The sequence below is a fragment of the Euprymna scolopes genome, chromosome 5, assembly GCF_053919585.1.
Source record: "Euprymna scolopes isolate OS-2025 chromosome 5, ASM5391958v1, whole genome shotgun sequence".
Taxonomy (NCBI): domain Eukaryota; kingdom Metazoa; phylum Mollusca; class Cephalopoda; order Sepiida; family Sepiolidae; genus Euprymna; species Euprymna scolopes.
Window position 1 is genome coordinate 128,868,909 of NC_136486.1, and position 18,274 is coordinate 128,887,182.

The following is an 18,274-nucleotide window of genomic DNA, read 5'->3' on the forward strand; positions in this document are numbered from 1 at the left end:
CTACCATTGCATTAGCTGATGAATTGGTCACATTATTTAATTTGTGATAACGGAGTATATGAAAATATCTCACTTTATAGAACTTTTACAAGGAATCACAAGCACCAACACACAATTCAATATCTCCGTCAATATTTAGGTATTATTTACGCAATACTAATACTTTCTGATTTAAACAAGAAAAAAGCACACGCACACACATACACACACACACACACACACACACACATATATATATATATATATATATATATATATCAGGATTGCCCAAACAAAAACGGACCCCAACTCTAAGTAGGCCCCGTTTCTTAGTGTTTTGTCCGAATGAAATGAAACTTTGGTCATAACTAGTTTATTATATTCAAGACATCACATCAAAACACTAGAGTCTTTGGCCTTTTTTTCTCCGTTCTACAGCATATCTTCTAGATGTCCTCTATTTAGCTTTTGTTTTTTTTTGGGGGGGGGGTCACCCTGTATATATATATATATATATATATATATATATACAGAGAGAGAGAGAGAGAGAGAGAGAGAGAGAGAGAGAGAGAGAGAGAGAGAGAGGTGCCTGGTTTATTTTAATCAACTGTTTAAACACCAATATAAACAGAATAAAACAAGTTCATTGAACATAAGACTGTATTATTTGAATAGCCAATTTTATTTTTGAAAAAAAAATCATTTGGTATATTAATTAGTTGGATAATTGGTAGTGATGATGTATAGATAGTTTGATTTGGCTGGTTTGAATTTTAGATCTTCACAAGCGAGTTAATAAACTGGGCACTTTTATTTAAGGAAGGGTTGACTGATTGTCAGATGAGTAATTATCATGCACTAATATACTAACTAACAATATATTGCGGAGGTTGGTAGGTGGTATGCTCTAAAAGAATAGGATCACGTCAGATATGCTCCATAGGGAAACATCGTTTCTCTTCATGTGGAGCAATGCGCAAATAAGGCTACTGAATGATTCAAAACAGCAATTGAAGCATAGGTTTCCACTTGGAAGTTCTATAGTAAACTCCGCTGTTCCAAATGATTCACTTCTACTTATGCAACTTCCATTGCTTAAAGGCAGTATGCACGCCGTAGATTTATCCAGTACAAATAAACAAAAGTATATAGAAGCTAGAAATAATTGTAGGATGTAAAAGAAGACATGCTGAGACCATCAGTAAACGTGTCGAGTTGCAGAAATTAGGAAATCGTGATTTTTGGAAAACTTATAACAGTGTATTAAATAATTAACAGTTAACAATTCCATCAAGTTGTTTGCACGACAACTAAGAAGGCTAACCTGCTTACCCGATGATTTTCCTCCAACTCTATTTTGTACCCAGAAACCACTCTTTATCTAGATTTCCTTTACGGATAGAAAACACACTCGATGATCTGAAAATGACCTCTTCCCAAGTTCGTGATATCATAAAATCTAGACAACTCAAAGGCATGTGGACCTGATCTCATCCCAGCTATACTATTAAAGAAATCCTCCGCTGAGGTTACCCCAGGTCTGTCAAAACTCTTCAACAAATGCCTTACCGAATCTTGCTTTCCTGACTGCTGGAAAATGCCTTCTGTGGTTCAATGTACAAGGATTTTAGCTAATCAAAAGACCCACTACAGTATCACCTTATTAACCAGCTTCCTCTCTTGCCAAAATCTTTGAGTCCTTGATTAATCAAACACTAGTCTAAAATCTCATAGATACTAAACCTCTTTCTGATCAACAATGTCGATTTAAACAAGCCAGTTCTACTGCGGATATCATAACTGTAATCTCTGAATGCACTGGATAAGGCAGGAGACCTTACGGCAGTAACTCTTGATAAATGTAAGGCCTTTGATAGGGTATTGGACGAGGGGGGTTCATGAAAATAAAATCATATGGTATTACTGGGCGAATACTTAACATAATCAAATCTTCTTTATATGAGAGAAAAGTCCAGGTTTTCCTCGATTGCCGCACATCAAAATATTATGTAAATGCGGGTGTGCCTCAAGGGTCGGTCCTACGTCCTTTCATTATTCTTCATATTCATAAATGACCTCTCTGATAAAATTGTCTCAGAGATTAGTATATTTGCTGATGATACCACGTTCTATAACACGAAAGGAAAACGAACGAACCCACATCTAAGAAAATGACAGAAACGTTAGAGACAACACCCCCAGTCTTTAGTGGAATGGGGACGTAAATATATGGCAATATTCACTGCTGTGAGGACTGATCTTCTTTCCTTTAAAATTATTAGAACCCTTCTGAACTACTGATTACTATGACAAATAATAAATTATTTGGCTTAATATTCACAGGGAACATGAATTAGAACAAGTACGTAAAAGGCATTGTCAATGCTGCTGCGAATCAGGTAGGTTCCCTCTACCATGACAGAAAGTTGCTTATGCCTGAGAGTATTCTGTACCTCTATTCTACCATTCGCCTGTGCATGGAGTATTGTTGTCACATTTCAACTAGTGCATCTGCTACTAGTCTCTCACTTCTAGACATAGTTAAAAAAAGAGTCACCAAACTAATAGGTCCTGCACTTTGAACCAAACTCCAATGTTAGCCCCATGGACGAAATGTTGTATGGCTTTTTTACAAACACTTTAGTGGGATGTGCTCAGGTGAACTCATACCACTCGCACGCCTCGACGAAAATACCCCCGACTAACTCGATAAGTAGCAAACTCCCACATCTATACTGGTAAGATCTCGAGAAGCTGGAAAGCTTTCTAATCAAATAATTTCTTTCTCCGAACTTCCAGGCTCAGGAATTCTCCTCCGTCTATTGCTTCTCCGACTGTACTGACATACAGAACTTAGTGTAATGTCGCCAGACTTCTTGCTGCTCAACTTCTTACAAAGTGTTCCTGCAAATGTGGCGCCAAATTGTATCCTCTTACATTCAAGTTGCACTCTGCCTTGTTGGAAGTGAATTGCAGACCGATTTTATAAAACAAGTCCAAATGTGACTATTTTGTTTTCCGAGGGATGAATTTATATTTTGACTCGTTCTAATTAAAGGAGGGTATTTTTGCCGGAAAAATGCTGTGAAGTTTTTTTTTAATGTATTTAAATAGTAATGAAAACATGACTGTACTTTTAAGTTAAAATACACCCGCTTTCAAATAATTTTAAAATAAGATATTTTACTAACGTTTTTTCTTGATGATACATCATACGCTACAGTAGCGTCCAAAACTAAGGGACACAATTTTAAAACCTAATGTTTGTAAGTAATAACAAGTGTGAAAAGCTGAAAATTTGACAACTGGTAGTCATTAATATCCATAATAACATACTAAAATTTGAATCATTTGCAAAGGATAAAAAAAAGAACTATAACGATTATTTATTTATTTTCCAAATAAGAACGTAAAAAAAGTAAGGGGCAAAATTGAGGAAAACAATGTAAACAGTATGCTATATTCAAATGTTTTGATTTCCTCTAAAGAATAAGTCTTAATTAGTCATTTGTAAACGTTGCATCAGCTGGCACCATGGCGAAACGCCCAAAACTTGATTACTCTGTGAGACAAACTATTGTGAAGTTACACAAGAAAAAGCACACCATAAGAGATTTCAGAGAAAGTGAAACGTTCCAAAAGTGTTGTAGGCAGGGTTGTTAAATCCTATAATGATACTGGCAAAATAGTGCTTTAAAAACTGGCAAACACCGCAAAACTTCGGCGAGATAAGATCGAATAATGCAGCGTATGTCATTAAAGGGACGTTTTATGTCTTGCACAGAAATTAAAAGGGTTATGAATGAATAGTACTTCATGTGTTAATATGTCAAGACAAACTGTTTCTAGACGACTGCAAGAAATAGGGCTGTTTAATCGAACCGCAGGGAAGAAACCACTTGTTAGTTCGAAGAATAAGAAGAGATTAGAGTTTTCAAACAGGTATGTAATTTGGACATACGAAAATTGAACACAAGTATTTTTCAGTGATGAAAGCAAGTTAAATTTATTTGGAAATAATGGAAAAACAATATAAAGAGACGTATTGGAAAGATTAAGTGCAAAGTGTACTTAGAAAACTTAGAAAAAATTTGTGGGCGAAGCGTCATGGTATTTGGAATGTTTTCTAGCCAAGGTACAACGCCTCTTCCCCGGTTAAAAACTAGTGTAAAGGCGCAGATCTATAAGAAAAATTGTTCAAAATCATGTTGTGCCAATCCTACAGAATTCAGTTTTCGATAGGGCAAAGTTTATGCAAGATAATGCCCCATGTCACAAGGTGGTAATGAGTCACCTTAGCGAGAAGATTCAAAATTATGAATTGGCCACCGCAAAATCCTGACTTAAATCCAATAGAAAATCTTTAGAAGACCTTAGGAGTGAAAGTTATGGAAAGAAATACCACTAACACGGAGGATTTGTGGGTGAAGCTTCAAGAAGAATGGTCTAAAATTAGTATCGAGGGGTTTCAAGAACTGATTCATTCTTGTAGTCGATGTGCAGCTGTCATTGAGAACAAGGGCTCATTTACTAAATATTGATTGCACATGTATTTTTATTGTTTTTTGTCTGCTTACATTGTTTTCCTCAATTTTGTCATTTACTTTTGTACGTTCCTATTTGGAAAATAAATAATTATTATAATTCTTTTTTCTATCCTTTCCAAATTATTCCAATTTTAGTATGTTATTATGGATTATAACGACTACCGGTTGTCAAAATTTCAGCTTTTAACAGTTGTTATTTCTAACAAATATTAGGTTTAACAATGTTGTCCCTTAGTATTGGGTGCTACTATATGTTGAGTTATTTTTCTTTAAACTATATTTTATATCGATCTAATGAAATAGTAATTGTTTAGTCGGAAAATTAAAAATATTTCTTTTAGTTTCTAAATTTTACATGAAATACTTTTCAGTCATCCTGTTAATAATGAATAAAATTTTGCGCTATAATATTCATATTTTCAATATGAGGAGTCAATAAAAACGTAAGAAACGTTAAATCCTTTCTTTCTGATAAGCTCATAAGAGCAGTGGTTGATGGGCAGAAATCAGAAGTCCACAGTATTAATACTGGAGTCCCTCATGGGTCCATCCTGGGCCCAACTCTCTTCCTCATCTACATCAATGATCTCCCAAAACACATACTTAAATCATTCATTGACATCTATGCTGATGATACGACCATCTATGGCAACACATCAAAGGCCGTAAATGACCAAGTTCTCTCTAATTCTCTCTCCTTTGATCTTGAGCGCGTGGTACAGTGGAGAAAGAGGTGGCTGATTATTTTAAAGCATCCAAAACCAAGCTCCTATCTTTACATCATCAACGCTCTGATCCCCATCAGGCATCAATTGAAATGGATGGGTCTCGTCTAGGAGAGGCTCCGTGTTTTGACAAGCTTCTGGGTTTGACCGTTATTTCTGATCTAAAATGGAACACGTACATCAAGTTTGTTGCCAAGGTCGATGGGAAAATGGTGGGATCTTTCTACCGCTTCAGAAGATATCTCACTACTGATGCAATTCTCTATCTTTATAAAAGCCAAATAGATCCAAGGAATGAATACTGCTGCCGCACCTTGGCAGGAGCTGCTGATATCAGCCTATCCTGCCTTTACAGAGTACAAAATAGACTTCGTGGCTTAGTGGGGGATGCCCTTTTGTCTTCCCTGCAACCTCTCTCCAACAGAAGAGACGTTGCAAGCCTGTCTTTGTTTTATCGTTATTCCCATGGCAAGTGCTCGTCTAAGCTCCAATCTCTGCCCCCTCGCCAATCGTTCACGATAAACACTCGTCTAGTTGAAATCACTGTCAAAATTTTTCCCCACTCTTTATCTGTGCCTTAATCAAAACGTAGATTCCATAAACAAAGCTTCTTTCTTAGAAGTGCACGTCTGTGGAACTCTCGTCCATTTTCCTGTATCTTACCTGACTACAACTTGGATGTCTTCAACTCCAACATAAACAAATTCCTGATGAACCGCCCTCTTAAGTAAGGCACTTTATCAAATCTCCAATACTAACGATTACTACGATACTATCCCATTGATTACTATACACGTAATAACACTTATCCCCGAGTGGCTTCCGGGCCTTGATAAGTTATGACCACCATGTAAAAAAATCGTTTATTCTCGACCATGACGTTACGATAAGAATTATAACATGTTCATTTCTTAATTTATTGCGGACTATTATCCTGATATTTCTTAGTTGTCATTTAACGACGTTTCGGTCAATTATTCCTCTGGCCTTCGTCAGGTAGTAACCACGTAGGCCAGGGTATTAGTTGGCCGAAACGTTGTGAAACAACAACTAATAAAGATGAGGATAATAGTCCGCAATAAATGAATTAATAAATAATACTCATCTCAACAATGAATTCCAATCAAATAATATGTTCATTTCTTTTAAATTCATTAAATTCCATTACATTTTTCTTTTATTTCTGAAATACTTTTGAAATTTTTGCATCACCACGTTTCCTAACGCTTAAAGAATTAATTATTTAATCAGTTTATTATGTTTTTATATAATACGGACCGTGATGAACAAAGTTTTATTTCTCCTTCACTAAAACATAATCGTATGGGTAATTTAAAAAAATACCGCTTATCAATTGTTTCAAAGTAGACATATTTTTAATCCTCAATCCGATGGAATATAATAGACTCCTTACTACGAACATGTAAACGACATAATTATGTCTGCATACCGGTTCCCGTTGTATCACTGAAGTTAAGCAACGTTAAGCCTGCCCAGTATGAGATGGTGGACCATTTGGGAATACCAGGCGTTGTATGTAGTAAGACGTCGACATCTCTCTGCAAGAGCTGCAAACACCTAACGCTGTCATCTTCCCTGACCGAAATATACAGACGTCTGGGTGTTGCATAGCGAACATTCATATTGGGGAGACTGCGCTGATGAAGGGGAGATGGAAGAGAGAAGTGACATTTATAACATTTTACACTCTGTGGTTTCTTATAACATATCTCGTAAGAGAGTTGATGGAGGGTGATCATTTCTTATATCACAAGAGGAGGGGACAACTCATTACTTAGATGGAGAGGGGGATACATTACTTAGATGAGTTATACACAAAGTTCATTATAAAGATGATTGGGACCAATGTTCATATAAATGATTTCACATTACTTTCAATTTGGTAGAATGATGACACGAAAACGGCAGTTACAAAAATATGATGATGTTCTTTATTATCGCTCGACCGGTCGAAAGGATGATGGCATCCAGGAATTCAAAGTTGTTTCTACATGTTTAAAACTTTCTCTCTCGCTTCCAAAGGGGCCCTCCTCTGATCATCAGCCCTGTCTTCTATCTTAGTCTCCAACTCTGTCTGTCCGTCTGTTCAATCTCACTAAAACTAGCAAACAATATTGATAATTCATTTTCTGCCATGACGTCATGTATGGCTTCAAAACGTACCACACACACACGTGGAGACCCATGTGGCTTAAACATGCGTGGTTCGCACATGCCCAAACCATTTCTGCAGACAAAGAATTCTTACTAACCTATTTTTCGACCTAACTTATTTTTCAACATATTTTTATTTGCTATTGTTCGTTATGTTCTCTGATCTTATTTTAATACAGTTTTCATAAAAAAGAATTGAACAATTAAAATTCCTTTTACAACATTTCAAACTACTTTATGTGAAACTGAACAATGCGAATTCCTTTCTGAATCTATTTCCGAACCTTGCTTACAAGGTTCGAATCTCGGTCTATCTAATGTTTTTCTTACTTACAAGGAAAAGGGGAACCTTTTTTTGTAACATGGGGACCGATAGTGAATTTAATATTCTCTTGACATTTCATTCATCAGACTAAAATTGCTCCAAGGTGAATACCGCTGTCATAGAACAATATGGCAAAATCTTACAGATTAAACAAGATATGTATTGAATCCACAAAAGAAAAAAAAACGATGCCGCTTAATTTGCAAGAAATATTAATGTTAAATAGAGTATAACGACATATTCATTTTTCTCAAAGGCTCGAACCCATACTGGGAAAGACGAAAAGAACGTGAAAAAAAAGTGACGCCTTTTTGCCCATCACCAAACCGGAAGTGACGTAAGTTTTAAATTAAGGTTACTGAATCGAAAAGCTTTCGAAAATATTGGCGAAAAACCGCGAGCCCTCACTGCAAAATGTGCCCAGTCAAGGGTGAAGGAATTAATGATTTGAGGTAATTTTTCGATTTTTGTCGTCGAAGTATCGAGCTTCAAAACGATACCGATCTCGTAAAAATCAATGCCTCTGTTGAAAGATTTAGGAAGACATACATGCATACATTTAAACAGACACGTGAGATTTATATCATAGATAATAATTACTTGTTAACTTTGATACATATTTTCAATCTCTCTCTTATCTTTCTCTCTCACAATCTCTCTCTCTCTCTATCTCTCTCTCTATCTCTCTCTCTCTCTCTTAAATATAGGCTTTATTGTTTATCTAGTATTGTACGGATAGTTTCGCTTAATTCTGTAATACAAGTGTCGTTACAAAGCTAAACACTCCTATCTTTTTTCAACAAAAATATTGAATAGCGAAGAAGACGAAATGTTCGCCAGAATTTGTTTTGCTACATAGTCACCACCATTCTTAATGTACTTTGCCTGGGCTTAACGATGGATGTGCGGGAGCGTCCTGAGCGCACTTTGTTATACGCGGTTGGTTCCAAAAATAAAGAATCTTATATTTTAACTAAAAATGTTGAAGAGTTATGAAGACGGGATTTGTGCCATTAAAACGGAGGGCTCTTTGCGCTCCAGAATATATTTTTCTACATATTCATCACTATTTTCAATGCACTTTTGACAAGAATGCAATGATGCTTCTCACTTTAAAAATTCTGGTCCATTACAGGGGTTGCTTTCTTAGAGTCTTGCATTACAAATATATGCAATAGAGGAATAACTGTTTAGGTTCATAATGCATAAGTTAAATCATCATAACATTGCAATTTGTAATTCTCTCTTGAGTTAGTGGGTCGGAATAAAACATAAAAGGCATTATTTTGGAAAGTTTCTCGCATGTGTCTTGTTTCATACCTCGGAAAGATTCCCTTTCATTTCTTGTTTCATACGTCGGTATGAAACAAGACATGACAGGGAATCTTTCCGAGGTATGAAACAAGAAATGAAAGGGAATCTATCCGATGTATGAAACAAGAAATGAAAGGGAATCTTTCCGAGGTATGAAACAAGACATGAAAGGGAATCTTTCCGAGGTATGAAACAGGACATGAAAGGGAATCTTTCCGAGGTATGAAACAGGACATGAGAGGGAATCTTTCCGAGGTATGAAACAAGACATGAAAGGGAATCTTTCCGAGGTATGAAACAAGCGATGAAAGGGAATCTTTCCGAGGTATGAAACAAGACATGAAAGGGAATCTTTCCGAAGTATGAAACAAGACATGAAAGGGAATCTTTCCGAGGTATGAAACAAGACATGAAAGGGAATCTTTCCGAGGTATGAAACAAGACATGAAAGGGAATCTTTCCGAGATATGAAACAAGAAATGAAAGGGAAGGTTTCTCGCATGTGTCTTGTTTCATACCTCGGAAAGAATCCCTTTCATGTCAAACTATTTTATTTGACGTTTTTCTGCCCTCTTCCTTTCTGAATTTCTCTTATATGATTCTTTTATTTTTATTTTCTCTCCATCCTTCTTTCTGTTTCTCTCTTCCAGAGATATTTTCTCATCTTTTCCCATGTTAGTTTTACGCATTTTCTCTCCTCCTTATTTTCTGTTATCTTAACCTCCCTCAAATATTCCAATTTCTTGTCCCACGTTTACCGTTTTAATTATTGGCTCTCCAACCTGGTTTTCACAATATTTCGATCTCTCACGCTCACTCTTTCAAACGTACCTGTTTCTATCCACAGGTTAAAGACTGTCCTTCTTACCTCCCCTTTCAACCCCCCTCTCTCTCACAGACACATACACATTTTCTCTGTTTCTCTCAAATACACGGCTCTATTTGATTTTATCTCTACAGAGTAATGAGCTTATCTCCAATAACCTTCGTTCTTCTACCTCACATTGTTTCACGAGATTCCGACGCTCCTTTCGTCTCTCGAATTTATTGATCTACAACGGAGAATGAAATTCCAATAGCCTCTTCATTCATGTAACGTGTCCATTCGCACGTTGATCGAGTGTGTGTCACTTTTGATTGTTTCGGAGAAATAATAAAGGTCAATCCTGCTGCACGCCAAAAAACAAAAACAAAAAACAAAAAACAAACAAATAAACAAACAAAGTAAAAACAAAAAAAAAAACGATCGTAATTTAAATTTAACTCTATTCATTTTCTATTTTCTTTCCTTCTCTGAATATTTACTGCCTCTTTCATCCATTATTACTTTTCTTTCGTTCAATCTATTTTTTCTTCTTGAGTTTATTTCTTTCAAATTTTCATTTTTATCTAAGATAAGTAAGGATACGGGCGTTGGCCGTAACTACAGAAAAGCAACATTGAAAAGGTTAAAAGTATGTGCACACTCTTTACATATAGACTTCTATTTCTCGATCTCTATTTCATCCTCTCAAATTTTAAGGATATTACACACGACACATACATTAAATTATATATATATATATATATATATATATATATATATATATATATATATATCCGTTCACATACACCTTCCACGATAAAGCTAGAACCCAGAATTAGATAGAATCGAGTAATTGCATCGACAACGGACAACGGACAATGGACAACGTATTAATTAATATAAGAATTTAAAAATCGAGGCATAGCCAATAGATTGCGCCGTGGCCCATATGCTTAGGTCGTTAGTGTTGCACACTTCATGAGTGCGACCCCCTGGGTTCGCGCCTATGTCGGAGCACGTCACTGATTAGATGCAGTACATCGGAATCCACTTTGGGTCTGGCGTTGTCCGTTGTCGATCCAATTGCTCGATTCTATCTAATTCTGGGTTCTAGCTTTATCGTGAAAGGTATATGTGAACGGGTATTTATATATCTATCAATAATCTCCTCTTAATGTCTAATATATATATATATATATATATATATATATATATATATATATATATATATGTGTGTGTGTGTGTGTGTGTGTATACATCTATATACATATATGAACGTATTTATACATATATATACATATATATTTATACTTATTTATACACATATATACATATATTTATACACATATATATGCATATATTTATATATATACCTACATATACATACATATATACACACATATATATATATATATATATATATATATATATAATATAAAGCTGTGTGTGTGTGTATCTGGTCACGAATAGGCTCCTATATGATTGACTATTTAAAAAAACTTATTACATATAATGATAGAAGATATATCGAGACACAGGAATAGGTATGTTTGATCTGGCAGAATGGTGGTTCATTACAATTGTGGAATCTACGTTCGCGTCGCGCCTGGTCCACAAAGTATGGAAATAAAAAATTAAAACAAAAACGTTTACAAGTGTTTTTGATAAAGATGTACATCAGAATACTTTGATGAGTATGTTTTAACTTAAATAGGGATGGTATAATAAAATTGTGGAGTCTGCGTTCGGGCCTGACCTCCATAGCATGGAAATAGGCACAAACTTTAATAAAGACTTTTCATATCTATCTGCGTAAGTATACTTTGATAATTATGTTTCAGTTTGAAGAAATATGGTATAATAATATTATGGGGTGTTCGTTCGCGCCTGACCCCATAGAATGGAAATATGTCACAAAGTTTAACAAGGTTTTTTAATATAGATCCACAAAATATTGTGATAAGTTTTTCAGTGTGAACAGGTATGGTATAATAAATTATGGGGTTTATCTATTTGCTTTGGTTTTGATACCCCCCAAATTCGAAGCTATCTCTTTACAACCGTTCCTTTTCATAACCTATCATAATTTCATAAATCAGAGTCCATTTTCTGTAGGCTGTTTTTGAACCCAGTCAACGACGGTTACTTTGCTAGTATGAATATATACACACATATATACACATATATACCCATATATACATATATATATATATATATATATATTTACACAGATATTAATAAATATTTTGCTTTAACTAGAGACACTACTGTTTTATTGTTGCACAATCATCAGTGTACGAAGTGGTGGAAACTGTTGGTCGAAAGATTTGAATTAAGCGACTCTTGATTTCGTAATTTAGTGCATTCTTTAAGCCACTGACATTTAACTTAAGAATTGAAAGAAATTAAGTACGTATACATGCCATGTCGACAAGAGTTCATAGTAAACACACACACACACAGACACACACACACATATATATAGTAATTTATAAAGTATATATGGCGATTAAGCTACACTGAATATTCGGCGTTTCATCTACTCTAAGACTCCCAAGCCTGAGGAGTCCTAGAGTGGATGAAACGCCGAATATTCAGTGTAGCTTAATCGCCATATATACTTTATAAATTACTAACTAGCTCTACCAATGTATTGAGCACTTTTGAAGTAAATACTTAATGTTCACGCTTAAATCTATACTTTCGTATATTAATTTTATGTGAGTAAATTAGGTAGTTATATATATATATATATATATATATATATATATATATATATATATATATATATATATAATAGTATGGGTGCCCGGCGTTGCCCGGGTGTTTGGAGGTGTATGCAGAGCAAAAAAAAAGTATATATATTATTTTGGGCTCAAATCAAGTTATTAAGTTGGATCCATGTCCAAAGAACCTATATCTAAAATTGCAAGTGTTTAGACCCAAAATTGTCGGAGGAGTTTGGTAGAGTTCTCACAGATCAAATCGTTAAACTTTGACACCTTAACAGCCAAATTTCTGGCCGAAAATCGATCACATAGATTTTCCCAAATCTCAGTGCCCTGTATATCAAATTTCGAGTCTGTAGACTAAAAATTGAAAGAGTTACTGTGTAGTGAAATGCACACACACACACACACACACACACACACACACACACACACACATAGAAACACAGACACGTTCACTTTTATAGATATACTAGCATTTCAGCCCGGCGTTGCCCGAGTGTTTGGAGGTGTGTGTTGAGCAAAAAAAAATGTTAATAGGAAGGCAGGCACGAACCCATAATGGAAAAGAACGAGGGAAAAACATGACGTCTTTGCTGTTACGACCACCGCCAAACCAGAAGTGACGTAGGTTTAAATAAAGGCTAGACAATCGAAAAGAGGGGAGGACTTTCGAAATTATCGGCGAAAAAAGCGAGCCTCTCTGTTGAAAAGTGCCCAATTGAGGGTGAAGAAATTAATGTTTTTAGCCAATTTTTTTATATTTGTCGTCTGAAGGGTAGAGCTTCAAAAGGATACTGATTTTGTAAAAATCGTCACCTCTGTCGAAAGTTGTAGGCAGACATTCAAACATACATATATACATACATACATTTATATATTGATAACTCAAAATTTTCGACCCAAGCCGATTAAAAAGCTTGCCCTATCTCTGAATACCCTTATGTAAAATTTCAAATGTTTAGACCAGAAATTGTCTGAGTAATTTAGTAGAGACCGCAGAGGTCATTTTTTTTTTAACTTTGACCCCATTATGATCCCTTAAAATTTATTGTTTGGGGCTCAAATCAAGTTATAAGGTTAGGGCCGTGTCCAAGGAACCTATATCTAAAATTTCAAGTGTTCAAACGCAAAATTGTCGGAGGAGTTCGGTAGAGTTCTAAAATGTCAAATCATTGAACTTTGGCCCCTTAATTGCCACATTTCTGGCCGAAACTGGATAAAATAATTTTTCCCAAATCTCAGTACCCTGTATATCAAATTTCGAATCTGCAGACTAAAAATTGACAGTTATTTCGTTGGAAAATGTACACACACACACACACACACACACACACACACATTCACTTTGATATATATATATAATAGATGTATATATATATATATATATATATATATATATATATATATATATATATACGAGGATGGTTCCCCGGCGTTGCCGAGGTGTTTGGAGGTGTATGCTGAGCAAAAAAAAAAGGGTTAATTTTTTAACTTTGACCCCTTAACATTTATTATTTTGGGCTCAAATGAAGTTATTAAGTTGGATCCATGTCCAAGGTACCTATATTTGAAATTTCAAGTGTGTAGACCCCAAATTGTCGGAGGAGTTTGGTAGGGTTCTCAAAGGTTAAATCGTTAAACTTTGACCCCTTAACAGCGAAATTTCTGGCCGAAAACCGATTACATAGATTTTCCCAAATCTCAGTACCTTGTATATCAAACTTCGAGTCTGAAGACTGAAAATTGACAGATTTATTGCGAAGGAAAACGTACACAGACATACAGACAGACAGCAGACAGACACACAGACGCGTTCACTTTTATAGATATATAGATATACTAGCATGGGTGCTCGACGTTGCCCGGGTGTTTGAAGGTGTATGCTAAGCAAAAAAAAAACAAAATCAAAAAAACGTCAATTTTTTAAAATTTGACCCCTATTATAGACCCTTAACATTTATTATTTTGGGCTCAAATCAAGTTATTAAGTTGGATCCATGTCCAAAATACGTATATCTAAAATTTCAAGTGTTTAGACCCAAAACTGTCCGAAGAGTTTGGTAGGGTTCTAAAATGTCAAATCATTGAACTTTGACCCCTTAATCGCCAAATTTCTGTCCGACAACCGATCACATGAATTTTCCCAAATCTCAGTACCCTGTTTATAAAATTTTGAGTCTGTAGACTAAAAATTGACAGAGTTATTGCGTAGGGAAATGTACACAGACAGACACACAGACGCGTTCACTTTTATAGATATACTAGCATTTCAGCCCGGCGTTGCCCGGGTGATTGAAGGTGTATGCTGAGCAAAAAAAACAAAACAAAAATAAGGTCAATTTTTTTTAATTTGACCCCTACTATGACCCCTTAACATTTATTGTTTTGGGCTCAAATCAAGTTATTAAGTTAGATCCATGTGTAAGGAACCTGTATCTAAAATTTAAAGTATTTAGACCCCAAATTGCTGGAGGAGTTTGGTAGAGTTCTCAAAAGTCAAATCGTTGAACTTTGACCCCTTAACAGCTAAATTTTCGGCCGAAAACCGATCACATAGATTTTCCCAAATCTCAGTATCCTGTATATCAAATTTCGAGTTGAGTTATTGCGAATGAAAATTTACACAGACACACAGACACGTTCACTTTTATAGATAGATTGATAGATAAGTTGGATGCAATATATAGTAATGATTTAAAAAGTATTAAAAAAAGATGATTTATTTTGTCTCTGCCGTCAATGACTTGGCTATGAAAACATGTTTACTGCAAGGCTAAAAATTAAAACATGAACCAATAGCTTCGATGTTATGCATTCGTAATGCTGGCGTTCGACCTTCACCTGGTAAATTTCATTTTTTTTAATTTTCAAATCTTTGCACTAATTTTTCCGAGCTAAAACCCAAATATAAAGTTTTCCATATATATGAAGTTTCATGTCCGTAGACCAAATACTATAGGAGGAGTTTGGTAGGTAAAATATGTTAAACAAAAATATATATGTATACATAAATATATATGGACACCATTTTCTATTTGCTATACACTTTTTACGCAAATATTATGCAAGTATAAATCACGTAGAATGTCTGCATGAATATAAATACACGTAATAGTTAACTAAAGATGATTATCCCATTAGAAAGCCGAAGCAACTAATAGGGAATTAATTAAAATGAATGTTTAAAAGATATATGCAAATTAGCTAGATCTTTTGATAGTGAATACAATTCTACAAACCATATATAAGAAAATTGTATTTTCTTTTTAAATAAAAAGAAAAGAGAGTTTTTAATAGGAATATCAATACAGACAAAAGAAAAACGAATTTATAGGAGTATATATATATATATATATATATATATATATAGATATATAATTAACATTCTTAAATTGTGTTTTTATATTATATATATATTTTGAGACTGTATATTATACTTTACAAGAATGTATCATTCGCCAGTATAATCAATTAAAAAATATTAAGATTTTCTTCATTCGCGGAGTTTCAAAGAAATGCTTACTTCTCATCAGAGGAAAGATATTAACAAACGACTATTATAACAAGACTAGTAATTTGCTGCTTCTGGACTAAACTGGAACTGTATTATCTATCTATCTATTATATTATTATACTCAAATCGTCTTGGTTTTACGCTGAAACCGTCCATCCAGTGTAGAGATTCCGGCTTTAAACATTCCACGCATTCGTAAGTAAATAAAAACAAATCAACGAATGACTTATTTTTATAAGATAATTTTTCGGGTTTAAATTAAAAATGTAAATCCCTTTTACTTTTTTTACATCGAAATTTTACGAATTTTATTTGTATTTTTCATTGCAAATTGGAATCATTTTCAAACAAAAGCAAAACAAATATATCTATGATTTAAATATTTTATATATTCTGTAACCGACAGTTTGAAGACGGTTAAAGTACTTTAATCTGCTGAAACGTTTTAATAAAATAAATCTACATCTAACTTTTTTATAAATGTAACATAACGAAAAATTTACAATAAAGTAACTGTTACCAAACGCAATAAAAGTGACATACCATAGTAATCTGATTGATTCAGAAAAAAACGAAGAAATTAAACCATTTAACCGATAATTTTTCTTTGTCACTGTAATTGTAAGCAAACGCAATAGCGGTAACTTTTCTTACGCATTTGTTTGAGTTTTTTTACGATTATAACAGTTTTAGTCCTTTTTTTGTTGCATTAGATTCCATAATTAGCAGATTAAAGACGTTAACATTATTTGCAAATGTTTATTACTTTAAAGATTAAGCAAACAATAGACTTTTCAGCCTGTTAAAAACGGGCAAAGTTATATCTGTTGACTTATGATATTATGATATTTTATGTCATACTGGCTTTTGTTAAGAGTTGCATTTCTTTGCTTAAAAAACCATTCAGCGAAGGTCAGACAAATTTTAAGGTGCCAATGATCAACACTGTGTATAATGTAGCTTTTTTTTAAAAGCTAATATAAAATAAAATTTTTGGTAAAGTTTTACTTGGTTTCCCCTTTAACATTTTCCTTTAAAATGCTTTAAGGTATGCTGAAAACGAATATTGCGTTTAATATTTTTGCAAATAAGTAATAATCCGGATATTAAGCAAAGCAATATATTGTGTTAAAAGTGGTGGCCATTATTGTACTCGCAAGCGCGCATATTTTTGGCATAATTAATATAATCACTATTTTATAGCTAGTTATAACATACTGAACCAACAGGTGACTGGTAGTTTAGTATATCAATAAAAGTAAGAATGCGTGTGTTCTTTTGAGGTAAACTCTCAACCTATATACTCAATGATTTTTTGATCTACGGACTTGAAATTTGGTATGTAGAGTATTCAGACACGTGGGAAACTTTTAATCGGTTTTCATCCCCAAAATAGGCTAAGGGGTTAAAATTAGAGGTCATCAGATTTTTATCTGTTAGTCAACTGTTTCCCGAATGCGCATGTGTGAATCGTTCACACGATGGATTACTTATATTAAGAATAAGCAGGTTTGGAATTTGGAAGTCATGCCAATTTAGTAAAATGATTATCGTACTTTACTTACTGTCTTTAGATTTTGGTTTCGATCTCAGCTCGAGTATTCTTTTTTTTATTTAATCGAAGTAAACTGCTTAGAAAAATAAACATAATACTCGTATGCGCATGTCTCCGTTTCTTTTCGTATTTTTACTTCATTTTTTAAGGAATTTAACGTTACCTTCAATAACTACAGTATTTCTGTTTGTAAAAAATAAGAATTCTGCATAAATTAAATTATAGTATTTATGCATATTTTACGACTGGGTAACGCCCGGCGGCCCGTGACTATATATATATATATATATATATATATATATATATATATATATATATATATATATATATATAGGTATATATATATATATATATATATATATATATATATATAGGTATATATATATATATATATATATAGGTATATATATATATATATATATATGTATATATATATAGGTATATATATATATATATATATATATAGGTATATATATATGTATATATATATGTATATATATAGGTATATATATGTATATATATATGTATATGTGTATATATATATGTATATGTATATATATATATGTATATATATATGTATATATATATGTATATATATATGTA